Source organism: Gavialis gangeticus, unplaced genomic scaffold, assembly GCF_001723915.1.
Source record: "Gavialis gangeticus isolate Ggan-Ray unplaced genomic scaffold, GavGan_comp1, whole genome shotgun sequence".
NCBI lineage: Eukaryota > Metazoa > Chordata > Crocodylia > Gavialidae > Gavialis > Gavialis gangeticus.
Window position 1 is genome coordinate 6,407,469 of NW_017729027.1, and position 12,306 is coordinate 6,419,774.

Genomic DNA, 12,306 nt, shown 5'->3' on the forward strand with positions numbered 1-12,306 from the left:
GCGGCAGTCTATTCCAAACCTTGGGGGCTCGGACAGTAAAGCACTTCTTCCTTATGTCCAGCCTGAAATGGTCACGGAGGAGTTAGTGACCATTTGATCTCATCACCCCTTGGGGCACTCTGGTGAACAAATGTTCCCCCAGATTTGGGTGAGCACCTCTGATAAACTTGTAGGTGGCCACCAGATCACCCCTGAGCCTGCACTTTTCCAGGCTGAAGAGTCGCATAGCTCTCAGCCTGTCATTGTAAGGTCTGTTTTCCTGACCTCTGATCATGTGTGTGGCTCTCCTCTGGACTCTCTCAAGCCTCTCCACATCCTTTTTGAATTGTGGAGCCCAAAACTGGATGCAGTACTCGAGCTGCAGCCTCACCAAGGCCGAGTACAACGGGAGAATGACATCCTGGGATTTGCCTGAGAAGCATCTATGGATGCAAGCCAGTGTTTTGCTTGCTTTCCTGGCTGCAGCATCACATTGATGGCTCATGTTCATCTTGTGGCTCATGTTCATCATGACCCCCAAGTGCCTTTCATTTGAACTGCTAGCCAGTGTAGCACTGCTGAGCCTATAAGCATGCTGTGGGTTTTTCCTCCCAAGGTGGAGAACCTTACATTTTTTTCAGTGTTAAATGCCATCAGGTTCTCGTCTGCCCATTTCTTGAGCCTGTTGAGGTCAACCTGGATTGTCCTCAGGTGTGGACATTTTACCCCAAAGTTTGGTGTAATAGGTGAACTTGGCCAGTTCGCTTCTGATGCCAATGTCCACATCCTTAGTGAAGATGTTGAACACTAGGCCCGAGGACAGAGCCGTGAGGGACCCCATTGGTCACAGGGCACCACGACTTCCATCAGCCACCGCACTCTGGGTCTGACCGCATAGCCAATTCCCCAGCCAGCAGATTGTGGAGAAGCCGAGGCTGCAGTTGGCCAGTTTTGCCAAGAGGTGATCATGGCATACCAGATCAAAGGCTTTTTTTAAAGTCAAGATATGACATCAGTCTCTTCCCCTTGTCCAGGTGATAGGTCACCTGTTCATAAAAAGAAATACGATAGGTCAAGCAAGACCTACCTGCAACAAACTCATGCTGGGTATCACTCAGGATTTTGCCATCGGCCAGACTGTTGAGAATGGTCTCTTTTGATAATCTTTTCTAGGACCTTCCCCGGGATAGAGGTCATGCTGATGGGCCTGTAGTTTGCCAGATCCACTTTCCTCCCTTTCTTGAAGACAGGCACCACATTGGCCTTCCAATCTTCGAACACTTCACCGGAGCGCCGAGAGTTCTCGAAGATCTGTGCCAGGGGCTGGGCTCTGATGCTCGCCAGCTCCTTGAGTGCCTTGGGGTGTAAGCTGTCAGAGCTGGCTGACTTGAAGGTATCCAGCTTCTCAAGGTGTTCCTTCTCAAGGTCAGCACTGATGGAGGGTAAGGAATCTCCCTCACCCAGGCCTTCCTGCCCCATAATGGGCAGGGGCGTCCCTTGGGACTGGTGAAAGACCGACGCAAAGTACCCATTTAGCAAGTTGGCTTTTTCATGGGTGTCAGTTATCAGTTGTCCCATTTGGTTTAGCAGGGGTCCAGTGTTGCCCTTGCTTTTCCTCCTGTTCCCCACATATCTAAAAAAGGACTTTTTATTGTCCTTGATACTTGTAGCCAGTTGGAGTTCCATTGCAGCCTTGGCTTTCCTGATTTGGTCTCTGCAGGTCCAAATCAGTGCAGAATATTCCTCCTTGGAGGTGGATCCCATCCTTCATCCTTTGAAGGCTTTTTTCTTTTTAGCCTCAGGAGGTCTGCTAGGTCCCTGGAGAGCCAGGGGGCTGCTGTGCCCTCTTGCTGCCTTTCCTTCGAAATGGAATAGACTTAGCTTGTGCATTGAGGATCGCTCCCTTGGGGAGCAACCACTCTTCTTGAACTCCCCTCTCCCTGGGGTCATGGTCCCTTAGGGCCTGACTGACAAGCCTCCTGAGCTTGTCGAAGTTGGCTTTTCTGAAGTCAAGGACTTCTGTGTTGCTGACTGACTTGTCAGCTTTACGGCGGATGGTGAAGGTGATCAGCTCGTGGTCGCTGTCACCCAGCTTCCTATCGAAGACTTCCTATCGATCACTAGGTCGCTGATTAGGTCATCCCCTGTAGCCAGTACCAGGTCGAGCAGTCTTTGCCTCTTGTTGGCCCATAGACTTCTTGAGTCAGGTAGAGGTCATCCACGCATGAAAGGGAGCTTTGCAACTGTTCGGATTTAGCTGAGTGATCCTCCTACGAGATGTCCTGGTAATTGAAGTCACCCATGACAACCATGGTCCTGGAGCATGCGGCCTCAGCCAGTTCCTGGGCAAACTCCTGGTCAAGCTCAGGACTTTGGGTGGGAAGTCTGTAGTAGACTCCCACCATTGTGTCCCCTGTGCCATGTTCCCCACGAATTTTAACCTAGAGGGTCTCTAGCTGTCCACCCTGGTCGCCAATATCAGCTTGCAGGGACATGTAGCTTTCCTTAACATAAAGAGTTACACCCCCGCCCCTCTTATCTACATGATCCCTCCTGTACAGGGTATAGCCATCTATACCCATGGTCCAGTCATGGGTGGAGTCCCACCAGGTCTCCGTTATCCCGATGACATCATAATTCTTTGCATTGAGCGAACCTATTGCTAAGCTCCGGTGGGGCAGAGGCTTTGGTGCAGCGGGCCTTAGGGCCCTTGACCACCTTGGTCCATGCCCCTGACTGGACAGACTGGACAGAGTGGGAGGTCCTGGAGTCCTCCTTTGTCCTGGAGGGAGACGGCGGTCACCCCTCCGGCTCCCAGGGGAGAAGGGCCTGGCAGTAGGAGTCAATCTCCTGCTCACAATCTCTGATGGCATGTAGTCTCTGGACTGTGACTTGAAGCTCCTCCAGCTGGCATGCCAGGGACCCCAAAAGGGAGCAGACCCCACACGGGGAGGTGGTCATGCTCCCGGGCCCCAGAGCCTGAAAAAGGGACAGGCAGCCCCCGCAACCAAGAGCCAGGGGCTCCGTCTGCGTGGAGCCTGGAACCATGGGCTCTGTCTGGGTGGCCATCTCTGAGGTGCCCGATGGGGGGGCCGCAGAGCCCAAGGGGACCCTCGGGGTGCAGCGCGTGCCCATCTGTCATGCCTCTGGTAGGCTGGCTACGGCTGGGACTGACTACCCTGGTGGGTTCGCAGGCAGGGTCTCAGGCCCTCCTGCACCCCGTCCTGCGCAAACTCCGCGCTAACTCACGCGCTGGCAGACAGCGTGCCTGTTTGTGCAGCCTGGTCGCGCGGCTCAGGTCGCGTGGCTCCCTGGGGGTCTGGGCAAAGTAGGGGCCTGGGCGAGGGCTTGACCATGCCCGGCTCCATGCAGCCGCTGCCTCCCACTCAGAGAGAGAGGGGTTAACCATACATGTGAGAGAATTTTGTGACTGTTCGGATTTAGCCAAGCGCTCTTCCCACAAGATGTCTGGGTAGTTGAAGTGTCCCATGACAACCGTTGTCTCTTTAAAAAACATTTGTATCAAATGTTTCACTGCAAATCTTTTGATGTTCTAATGAGCATCAATACAATGTATGGCTTTTTGAAGAATGTATTAACTTTAATGTCTTACCAGAAAGGTTGGCAATATTCCATTATATAGGTCAACTTTTTATTTAAAAAATATGCTAATTATGCTTATGAAGCTTCTTGAAATAAATTTGAAAATACTAACTGCATCTTGCATATACTGCAGTTAACAGTCCTGCAGCTGGCTTAAGATTTGAACAGAAATGTAGTGATGTACAAGGATCCTGGTTTTCTCTGTTTAAAAATCCAAAATTATCTGTTTTTTAAAAAAACCCTGCATTTTTCTATGATGAACTGCTGTACATACGTGTGTGTGTTTGTGTGTGTGTGTGTGACAATTGAATACACGCAATGTTTTACTGATTTATATTTACAATTTTAAAGCAATTTGGAAGCCTATCCAGTGCCTCAAACATTATAATAAAATAAAATAAATTCCAACTACCTATATATTTTTGCATTGGATTTTGGTTTTTATATTGCAGAAAATCAGAGCTCCCCCTGCCCCCTTAACTAACCAGAATGCAGGTCCAGTTGTGGCTCCACCCTTCTTCCCCCACCCTGCCCCGCCACTCCTCCTTTTTGGTGATGAGCAGCCCTGATATTCTGGTGCCCCTCACTCCCAATCTGCAGGCCCCCCAGCCTTACTGGTGCCCCTCACTCCTGACCTACAGCCTCCCACCCAGCGTTCCCTCTAAGCTGCACAGCATGCCTGGCCCTGCAGGCCCGCCTGGCAGCACAGCATAAGCATGTCTGCACACACTGCAGCTTAGAGGGAACACTGCTTCCACCACCCCAGCCCTGCTGGTGTCCCTCACTCCTGACCCCACAGTGCCCCAGCCACCCCGTGTGTAGGGCAGGGGGAGTACCTGACCATAGATGACATCATAAGGAGTATAGTGGGACACAGGGCTACAGCCTGGCTGGACAGGCATGAGCTGCCTCCACAGCCCAGCAGGTGGGACCTGGCACAGGAGGACAGAGCTGGGCAGTGAGACTCATTGCAGGATCCCTACACCAGCTGCACTGCCAGCAATGCAAGTAGTAACAGACTGGTGGGGGGCTGTACTGCCTTCACCTCCTCCTGCTACCAACTGCTTGCACCCTAGGCCACAACTCTATCCTACCACCATGGCCCAGCCCTGGCTGCCACCACCATCACTTCCCTCAAGCCACCTGCACTGCTCCCCACCCCACTACCCCTCCAGGGTAAAGCCACAGCCTCAGGGGAGTGGCAGCAGTCGAGCCATGGCAATGGGCTAAGGCTGCAGCCCAGCACATGGACAACTGGTGGTGCGAGGAGGTGAGGGCAGCATGCTTTTGCCTCTCCCTCCCACTGGTCCATTATTTCTCATGCTGTTGGCAGTGTGGCTGGCACTGGGGTACTGCCCATGTTGGTCTGGCAAGGCTGCAGCCTTGTGCCTGCTGTGGGTGCACAAATCTGAGGGGGCATGTGCCCCCCCCTCAACAGATTACCTGTGCAACCCCCCCAGACTAACTTGCGAGAAGCTGCTCTCCACCACACTGCCTGGCCATCACGTGCATGTGTGTACACGCACGTGCATATGGTACCACCTTCCTCTGACTGCCTACTTCCTCCAGCCCCAAGCAGCCTCTTACAGGCTGCAACTCTGATAACTTGCAGGGGGAAACCTGCTATTTCCCAAGCCTTTTCTCCTTTTAAGGGAGAAAATCTGCATTTTCCTGTGGCAAATGGAAAACCTAGATCCCTGGAGATTGTATAACTGTGCCTGTTCTCGTATCTCAGAACATCATTATGAACAGATACTTGATTCACAAGCTGTTGTACTAGTTGCATAAGAAATGGCTTAGTGATAAGTACTCTTAACATCAGTCAGGTTGAGCAGTTTCAGAATATGGCTCACTGCTGTCAGATATTTTAAAAAGGGAAGTGTGGGAATGGATGCATCTGGTGCATCCTACTGAGATGTGGAAGCTGTCAGTTCTGGCTGCTAACTCAAACTTAACTATTATAATAATTTGTTGATACTAGTTGATAATTAGGGATCTGGATTTTCTGTTTGCCATGGAAAAATCATGGCTTTTTTCATTAAAGGGGGAAAAATGTGGGAAACCTGTGGGTTTCTCCTTGCAGGCTGGCAGCCTTTCAGCCTGCAAGGGGCTGCTTGGGGCTGAAGGGAGTGGGGGAGGGTGATTTTTGGAGGTAGGGGACAGACACTACGTGCCTGTGCATGTGCACACATGGCGGGACTGGGACAGTGCAATAGTATGGAGCTCTTCCTCTTGGTGGCCAGGGTCTATACACTGAGCTGCCCTGTTCCATGGATCCTGCCCACTGCCTGGGTGTCTTCTGCTGCTTCCTGTGCCTGCTGGCAAGTATGTGCAGAGAGGCAGTGGGAGGGAGGAGGATATGGGCTAAGAGTGCCTAGCAGGAGGCATTGGGTTGTGAAAGGTTCCAGGCACAGCTGGGGCTAGAGCCCATTGTGGCTCCTCAGCAGGTGGGGACAGTGACAGGTTGTCTTCTAAGGTACCACACCTGTTCCCCCTGCCCCCAAATCAGGGTCTTGGGTTCAATTTTGGTAGGCTCCCTGCTCCCCCCTGCTGTGCACACACGTGTGCCCAACAAGCACTCACCATGCTTCCCCCAGTCATCAGGCTCACCCTCATCCCTGCCAGCCTGCTTTGCACTGCCCCCCTCCACTCGTTTTTTCTGATTGTGCTGCTGCCTGACATTGGGGGCCAGGGAAATGGTGCTTTCCCAGAAGCAGTGCATTCATTGGACCCAGCTCCACAGTGTCTGTAGAGATTGGGAGCTTCAGCAGGTCTTTTTAGTCCTTTTATCTAAAGCTGATTCAATCAGTTATTAGACAAAAGCCCTGCTAAAGCATGCAATCTATACAGATGCTGGGCGAACTGGGTCCATCTAACTCGCTGTGTCTTTTTGCTACGTGTTGGGCGGCGCTTGGGGACATGGCAAGCTGAAAGTAAAGCACCTTTTTTTTTTCTATGTGTATAAGCAGATAACTTTGAGTGGCAGCAGGCAGTGATGAATAATGCTACTGCCCACACAGTCCTCTGAAGTGGCTGGGCATTGAAGACCCTGCCCTCACTAAGGGACAACTTCTGCAGGGTTTTCCTTGGTTCCCAGCATAGGCAGGGCTGGTGCAGGCAGAGAAACAAGGCATGGCCTCCAAGATGGACACCAGCAGGGTTGACATTGGACAAGACTACAGGTTGGAAGTGCAGGGCTCCCACAGGGCTCAGGGGAGTGGGGCTGTGGGTCAGAAGTTAGGGGCACCAGCAGGGCCAGGGAGCTCTGGGTTGGGAGTGAGGGGCAACAGCATGGGTGGGGGCAGAACATCAGCATATCAGGCCTGTTTACTGCTACAAGCACTGGAAGAAACAGCTGCAGCTGGACCCATGTTCTGATGAGTGAAGGGGACGGGGGAGCTCTGGTTTTCCATGATAAAAAACCAAAATCAAATGCCAAAATATAAAAGTATTTAGAATTTATTTTATTATAGTGATTGAGGCACTGGTGGGCTTCCAAATTGCTTTACAACCGTGAATATATCAATAAGTTTATCAGGGGTGATCACCAGTATCTGGGGGAACATTTGTTCACCAGAGCGCACCAAGGGATGACGAGGTCAAACGGTTATAAACTACTGCAAGACCGTTTCAGGCTGGACATAAGGAAGAATTTCTTTACTGTCCGAGCCCGCAAAGTCTGGAACAGCCTGCCATTGGAGGTGGTTCAAGCACCTACGTTGAACACCTTCAAGAGCAAATTGGATGCTTATCTTGCTGGGATCCTATGACCCTAGCTGACTTCCTGCCCTTTGGGTGGGGGGACTGGACTCAATGATCTTCTGAGGTCCCTTCCAGCCCTAATGTCTATGAAATCTATGAAATAAAACATTGTGTTCCACTGATAGCCACTATGTACATAGATTTTCATTTTAATCTTGGAAAAAAGTGGATTTGGGGTTTTTTATCAGAGAATTTGTGTGTTTTAATTGGAGAATTTGTGATTTTTAAATGGAGAAAACCAGGATCCCTGGTGATTAACTATTTTACTGGTCTGTGTGAAGAGTTGCAAGCTTTTGGGAGAGTTCATAGTGGGGCTGTTATCCCCATTTTAAAAGCATCTTCAGTTGGTACTTTTTTGGAGTGCATTCTTGTAGTCATAGGAGTGAACAACTATGCTTGGCCATCACAGAACTAAAGGAACACCTATCTCCAATGTCAAGTCTTAAACTGCTGTTGCTACCTTCATGTGTTCTGTGGTGCCCTGCAAATCACAATGGTCCATGTAGCCATTCAACACGTTTGTGAACCCTAAATTTGCATGAATACACTGCCACCAGATCAAACAGAAGTTCACTAGTGGTTCCAGGGAGTAGGAGAATCTAGCTGTTGGCTGCGAGCCTGAAGCTAGTTTTCCCTAGCCAATATTCCTGTCTCCCTGCCAGCCGCCTGCAAGCCCTCGCTGCTCTCAGAATGGAAGGAGGGAAAGGGAGCAGAAAGAGCTCTGGCTGGGGAACTGGTAAAATGTGCTGGAGGGTGGGGTGGGTAAACTTGAGTCCTCTTGCCCCCCACCTCAGGAGAGCCCCACCTTCTAGCAGGGGCTAAAAAATCCCCAAACCAAAGTCCCTCTGCTCCCTTTTCCCCTCCTCCCATTCTAAAAACAATGACAGAAGTTACAGAAGATGCTATGTTTTGAAATGTTTTAATCTGAATCTTCATGCAACGAGAATTCAGATTTTCATCCTATTGGCCATTTTTAAGTGGTCTACAGCTGTGCACTTGTGTTTAATCTGGGCCATAGATGGCTTTCTGTGGCCATATGGGGTAAAATTGTCACCTCTGTCTGCACCTTTTGTGAACATACATGAAATACTGTCTAGAACCTAATCTGATGGTGCCTCTGGGGGGGAGCATGGGGGGTGGAATTAAACCCATCCCTGGGAGAATATGTTGCAATTCAATGGATGCTCAATCAAAAACCTGAATCTGTAGACATATGGAGAAAAGCTTGCTTTGAACTTCAAAGGAGTGAAGTCTGAAACAATGTTGTTCTACAAATGAGTGCTGTATCTCTGTTCTGGAAAGTGTCTTGGCTGTCACTAACAGCAGGTTAACACAGTAGGTTTCAGCTGAAGTGGAGGGTCAGGTGGAGAAACTGGAAAATCAAATAATATGTTCACACTTCCAAGATAGATATTATTAGTTTTGTACGGTATGAAGTACATATTTGTTCTGCATCAGTTTATAACTGGCCTTATCGCTTGAATGGCACATTACATTTTTCTTTGTAATAATAGTTAGTATTTGGGAAACCTAGAACTTGCTTCTGCAGTAGTGGGGTAGAATCCAGTAGGACCTAGAGAGGAAATCATGTGCTGGGAACAGCAACAAATACCACAGGGGCATGCTTATGTAGATAAATGGCTGACCAATTTTAATTTTACAGATCAGTTGTTAGAGTCCCTCATCAATGGTAAATATTCTGATAAATCAGTTGTGTGTGTATTAAATTTCAATCATTTGCCCCAGTTCTGTCATACCTCAGGTAACATGTAGAGATCCCAAACTGGACTTGAAAAGTTTTTAATGCTGAGTAGCATTAGTAACATACTGAGGCATCAGTCTTGTCAAGTAGTCCAACATGCATCTTGAATCCAAGGTGACACATGTTTTAAGTCAGTATCGGGTTCGAGTGGGGGGAATTGAAATAGATGGATCTGAGACTGCTCTTACCAAAATTATACGATTTAAATGACAGAACCAGACCTGGAATAGACCTGGTTTTAATGTAGCCAGCAATATGTAAATTTAATATTCAAATTAGACATGACATCATATTTCTATACAAAATAACCACTCAAGACTACGCCTTTGCAGCCATGGATTAAGAATATAAATTTTGAACAATTCAGAGCTGTGTGTCATAACATGTTGACTGTAACTGCTCCCTTTCTCCAACTCCCGGGATCGGGGCTCCTGGAGATACGGTGAGAGAAAGTTTAGTTTCCCCTGTTTCTACACTTCGCCTGCATTTGTGCCTGTCACAACTTGATGGTGATTGTTGGTAGATACAGGCACTGTTGAAAGCTTTCCTATGCTTTGGCTCTCTGCCTTGAAGGAATACTGAAACTCAACATTTAAACATGTGCCTACATTTAGTGGCATACCTAACAAGAGCAGGGCAACTAGGGCAGTTGACTTGAAGGTGAGAGAGAGGCTGCCACCACAATTGCTCTGGCACCAACTGAAAGTTGCTTCTGCCCCTGTGAATAGCAGCTGTCCTTGGCACTTGCTTACACTGTTAGATTGCTGCCTGCACTCAGCAAATAGTTCGCCCACAAGACAGTAGGCTTGAACTGACTCCCACAGAACCTCCTAATTCATCTAACTTCTTGAGAAAATCTAAAAAGTAGTTTTGCTGTAATACTTTCTTTTTTAAGCTACTGTCTTATTTTTAGCAGTCTCTGCTACAATTTTAAAATTGTTGAATAAACTTTTAGCAAATAATTTTAGTAATTGGAAAATTTAGTAATGGCCCTTTAGCCAGAGGGGTTTCAGGTGTCCCTCTGGGATCAGTATTTAGCAGTAATAAATTTCTTGGAACTTCAGAACCGGCAGTGGGACTTCCTCTTGAATGAGTGCCTTCTGCCTGTAAAGCTTTCAAAGGTGCCTGTTTGAATATTTATAGGTACATATGATTTTGTGAGAAGGAACAAGAAGCCTTCTATAAACAGAGCACATTTCAACACTGCAGTGACAACCAGCTTTAAATAACAGTCTTGAAAATGTCATGGCATAACATCAAAAGGGCCTGTTGCAAATCAGTTTTAGTCCATGTATGGAAGGAGCTGATGGAGGAAAATTGCTCACATTTTAAAGTGTGAAGCAACTGAACAAAAATCTAAAGCCTGGAAGATAGAATTTAAAGAGACCTTTTTTTATGTAGACAAAATGTATAACTTTTATTTTTTTGCATGTAGATTAAATAGTTTCTTTTAAATCAAACTTTTAGTATTCACTGTAATCATGAAGGGTAGTAATTGCAGTAGTTGCTGTGAAAATTTTACTTCATCTATATTTACACACTGTAGAACAAATTGCTAAAGTGATACCACTCACTGTAGCATGTTGTTTTAATGGACAATAACATGCTATCAATATGGTAGTCTCCATATTAAGATATTCAGAGTGAGCAAAAGAGAGGTTTGTTACAAACTTAACAAAAGACTGTCTCAGACTAAGGCGTAGTTAATGAAGCTACTTGGAACAAAAGAGCTGGCCATAAACCAGGACTCTAGGACCCCTGTCACACATTATTTCTGGTGTAATTTGGGTGTTAAGCACCCCAGAAATAGCAATTGGAGTCATGTTCATAGAATTTATGATGTCATAAAATACCAATGTGTAATATCTGTGGCTGGTTTGTATGACACCATAAATTGAACACGTGGTGTGCCATCACCCTGATGTTGACAGGCAGCTGATTGTTGATTTTGGGACCTGGGTAACCCCAAGTCTAGAACCTGGCTGGGGGGATACCCTGTTCCCAGTGCTGGTAGTGAGCCAATTATCAGTATTGGGATGTAGACCTTCCAGAACCCGCACCTTAGAGCCTTTCCCTGTAGCTCTGGAAAGGCTTTTTAGGTGCAGGGTCCCAGTGAGCCTCAGGGCCATGGGGTGGCTCTGGAGTATTGGGACACTACCATCCCCTGCCTGATCCTGAGGATCAGACGGGAGACAAACTGCATCCAAATCAGGATGGTGCTGCCTTCTACTGAATCTCAGCTGAGCATCAGGGTCCATCTTGAGGCAGCTCCAGGGGTAGGGACATAGCCTGTGCCCAGTAGGTGGGATAGGATTGAGGACAGCTCACCAGGTGCGCCCTGCTTTATCCCTGGAGGATGCTGGGTTGGAGGAGGCTTCTTCCATCCCCATCTTTATGCGCCTGCCAAACACTGGACAGCTCATTGAAAGGTCAAGAGCAGCTGGGGATAAAGGAGCTTCTTCTGTCCCTCACTGCATGCACCAGTTTAAAGAAGCACCTAAGCAAGCAGCAGAGGAAGGAGAAAGCTGCTTTATCCACAGCTGCCAGCATTGGGTGGCTGTTTAAATGGGCAAGTACCGCTGGGGACAAGAAAAAGCTCCTTCATCCCCAGCTGCATTTTTCCCATTTTAAAACACTACCCAGTGCTAGCAGCTAGGTATTGTGTTCTTCCTTCTCCCTGTTGCTTGTACTGTTTTTAAGGAGTGTCCTACATGTGCAACAGGGTATGTGGAAAGATCCCTCATCCCCAGCTGCCTGTGCCCAGGAGATGCCCAGTGCTGGAAGCTGGAGATGAGGGAGCTTTTCCAATCTTCTGCTGCTTGTCTGGGTGCCTCTTTAAACTGGCGCTGCTGTGCGGCAGAGGATGGGGGTCTCCCCCATCCCCAGCTGTGCTGTGGGGGGGGGGTTACTGCGAGTCTGACATTGAGGACCCTCTACCCAGTGTCAGGCTTTTGGTGCTTAGGAACATAAAGTGGGCTGCATTGAGCCAGGATTCCCAGCTACACTCCTACCTTCTAAAGGCTGGAGCACTCTGATCCCAGCATCAGGGAAAGACCCTTTAAAAAGCTGGTGTGCAGCTGTACACTCATTGTCTTTCTTTCTTCCTGGGTGGCTGTGAAGTAGCACCTGGACAGTAGGAAATTTCTAGCTCCTCAGCTTTTATTTCCATGTGCATGAGCGCAGCTGGGGACTAGGGAACT

The 12,306-nt window shown here is 48.3% G+C and overlaps 1 protein-coding gene across 17 annotated transcripts in view; it reads left to right on the forward strand.

Annotated features, from left to right (window-relative positions):
- SNAP91 (synaptosome associated protein 91) overlaps positions 1-12,306 on the forward strand; it is a 182,792-nt gene that overhangs the window by 150,231 nt on the left and 20,255 nt on the right. The window lies entirely within an intron of this gene.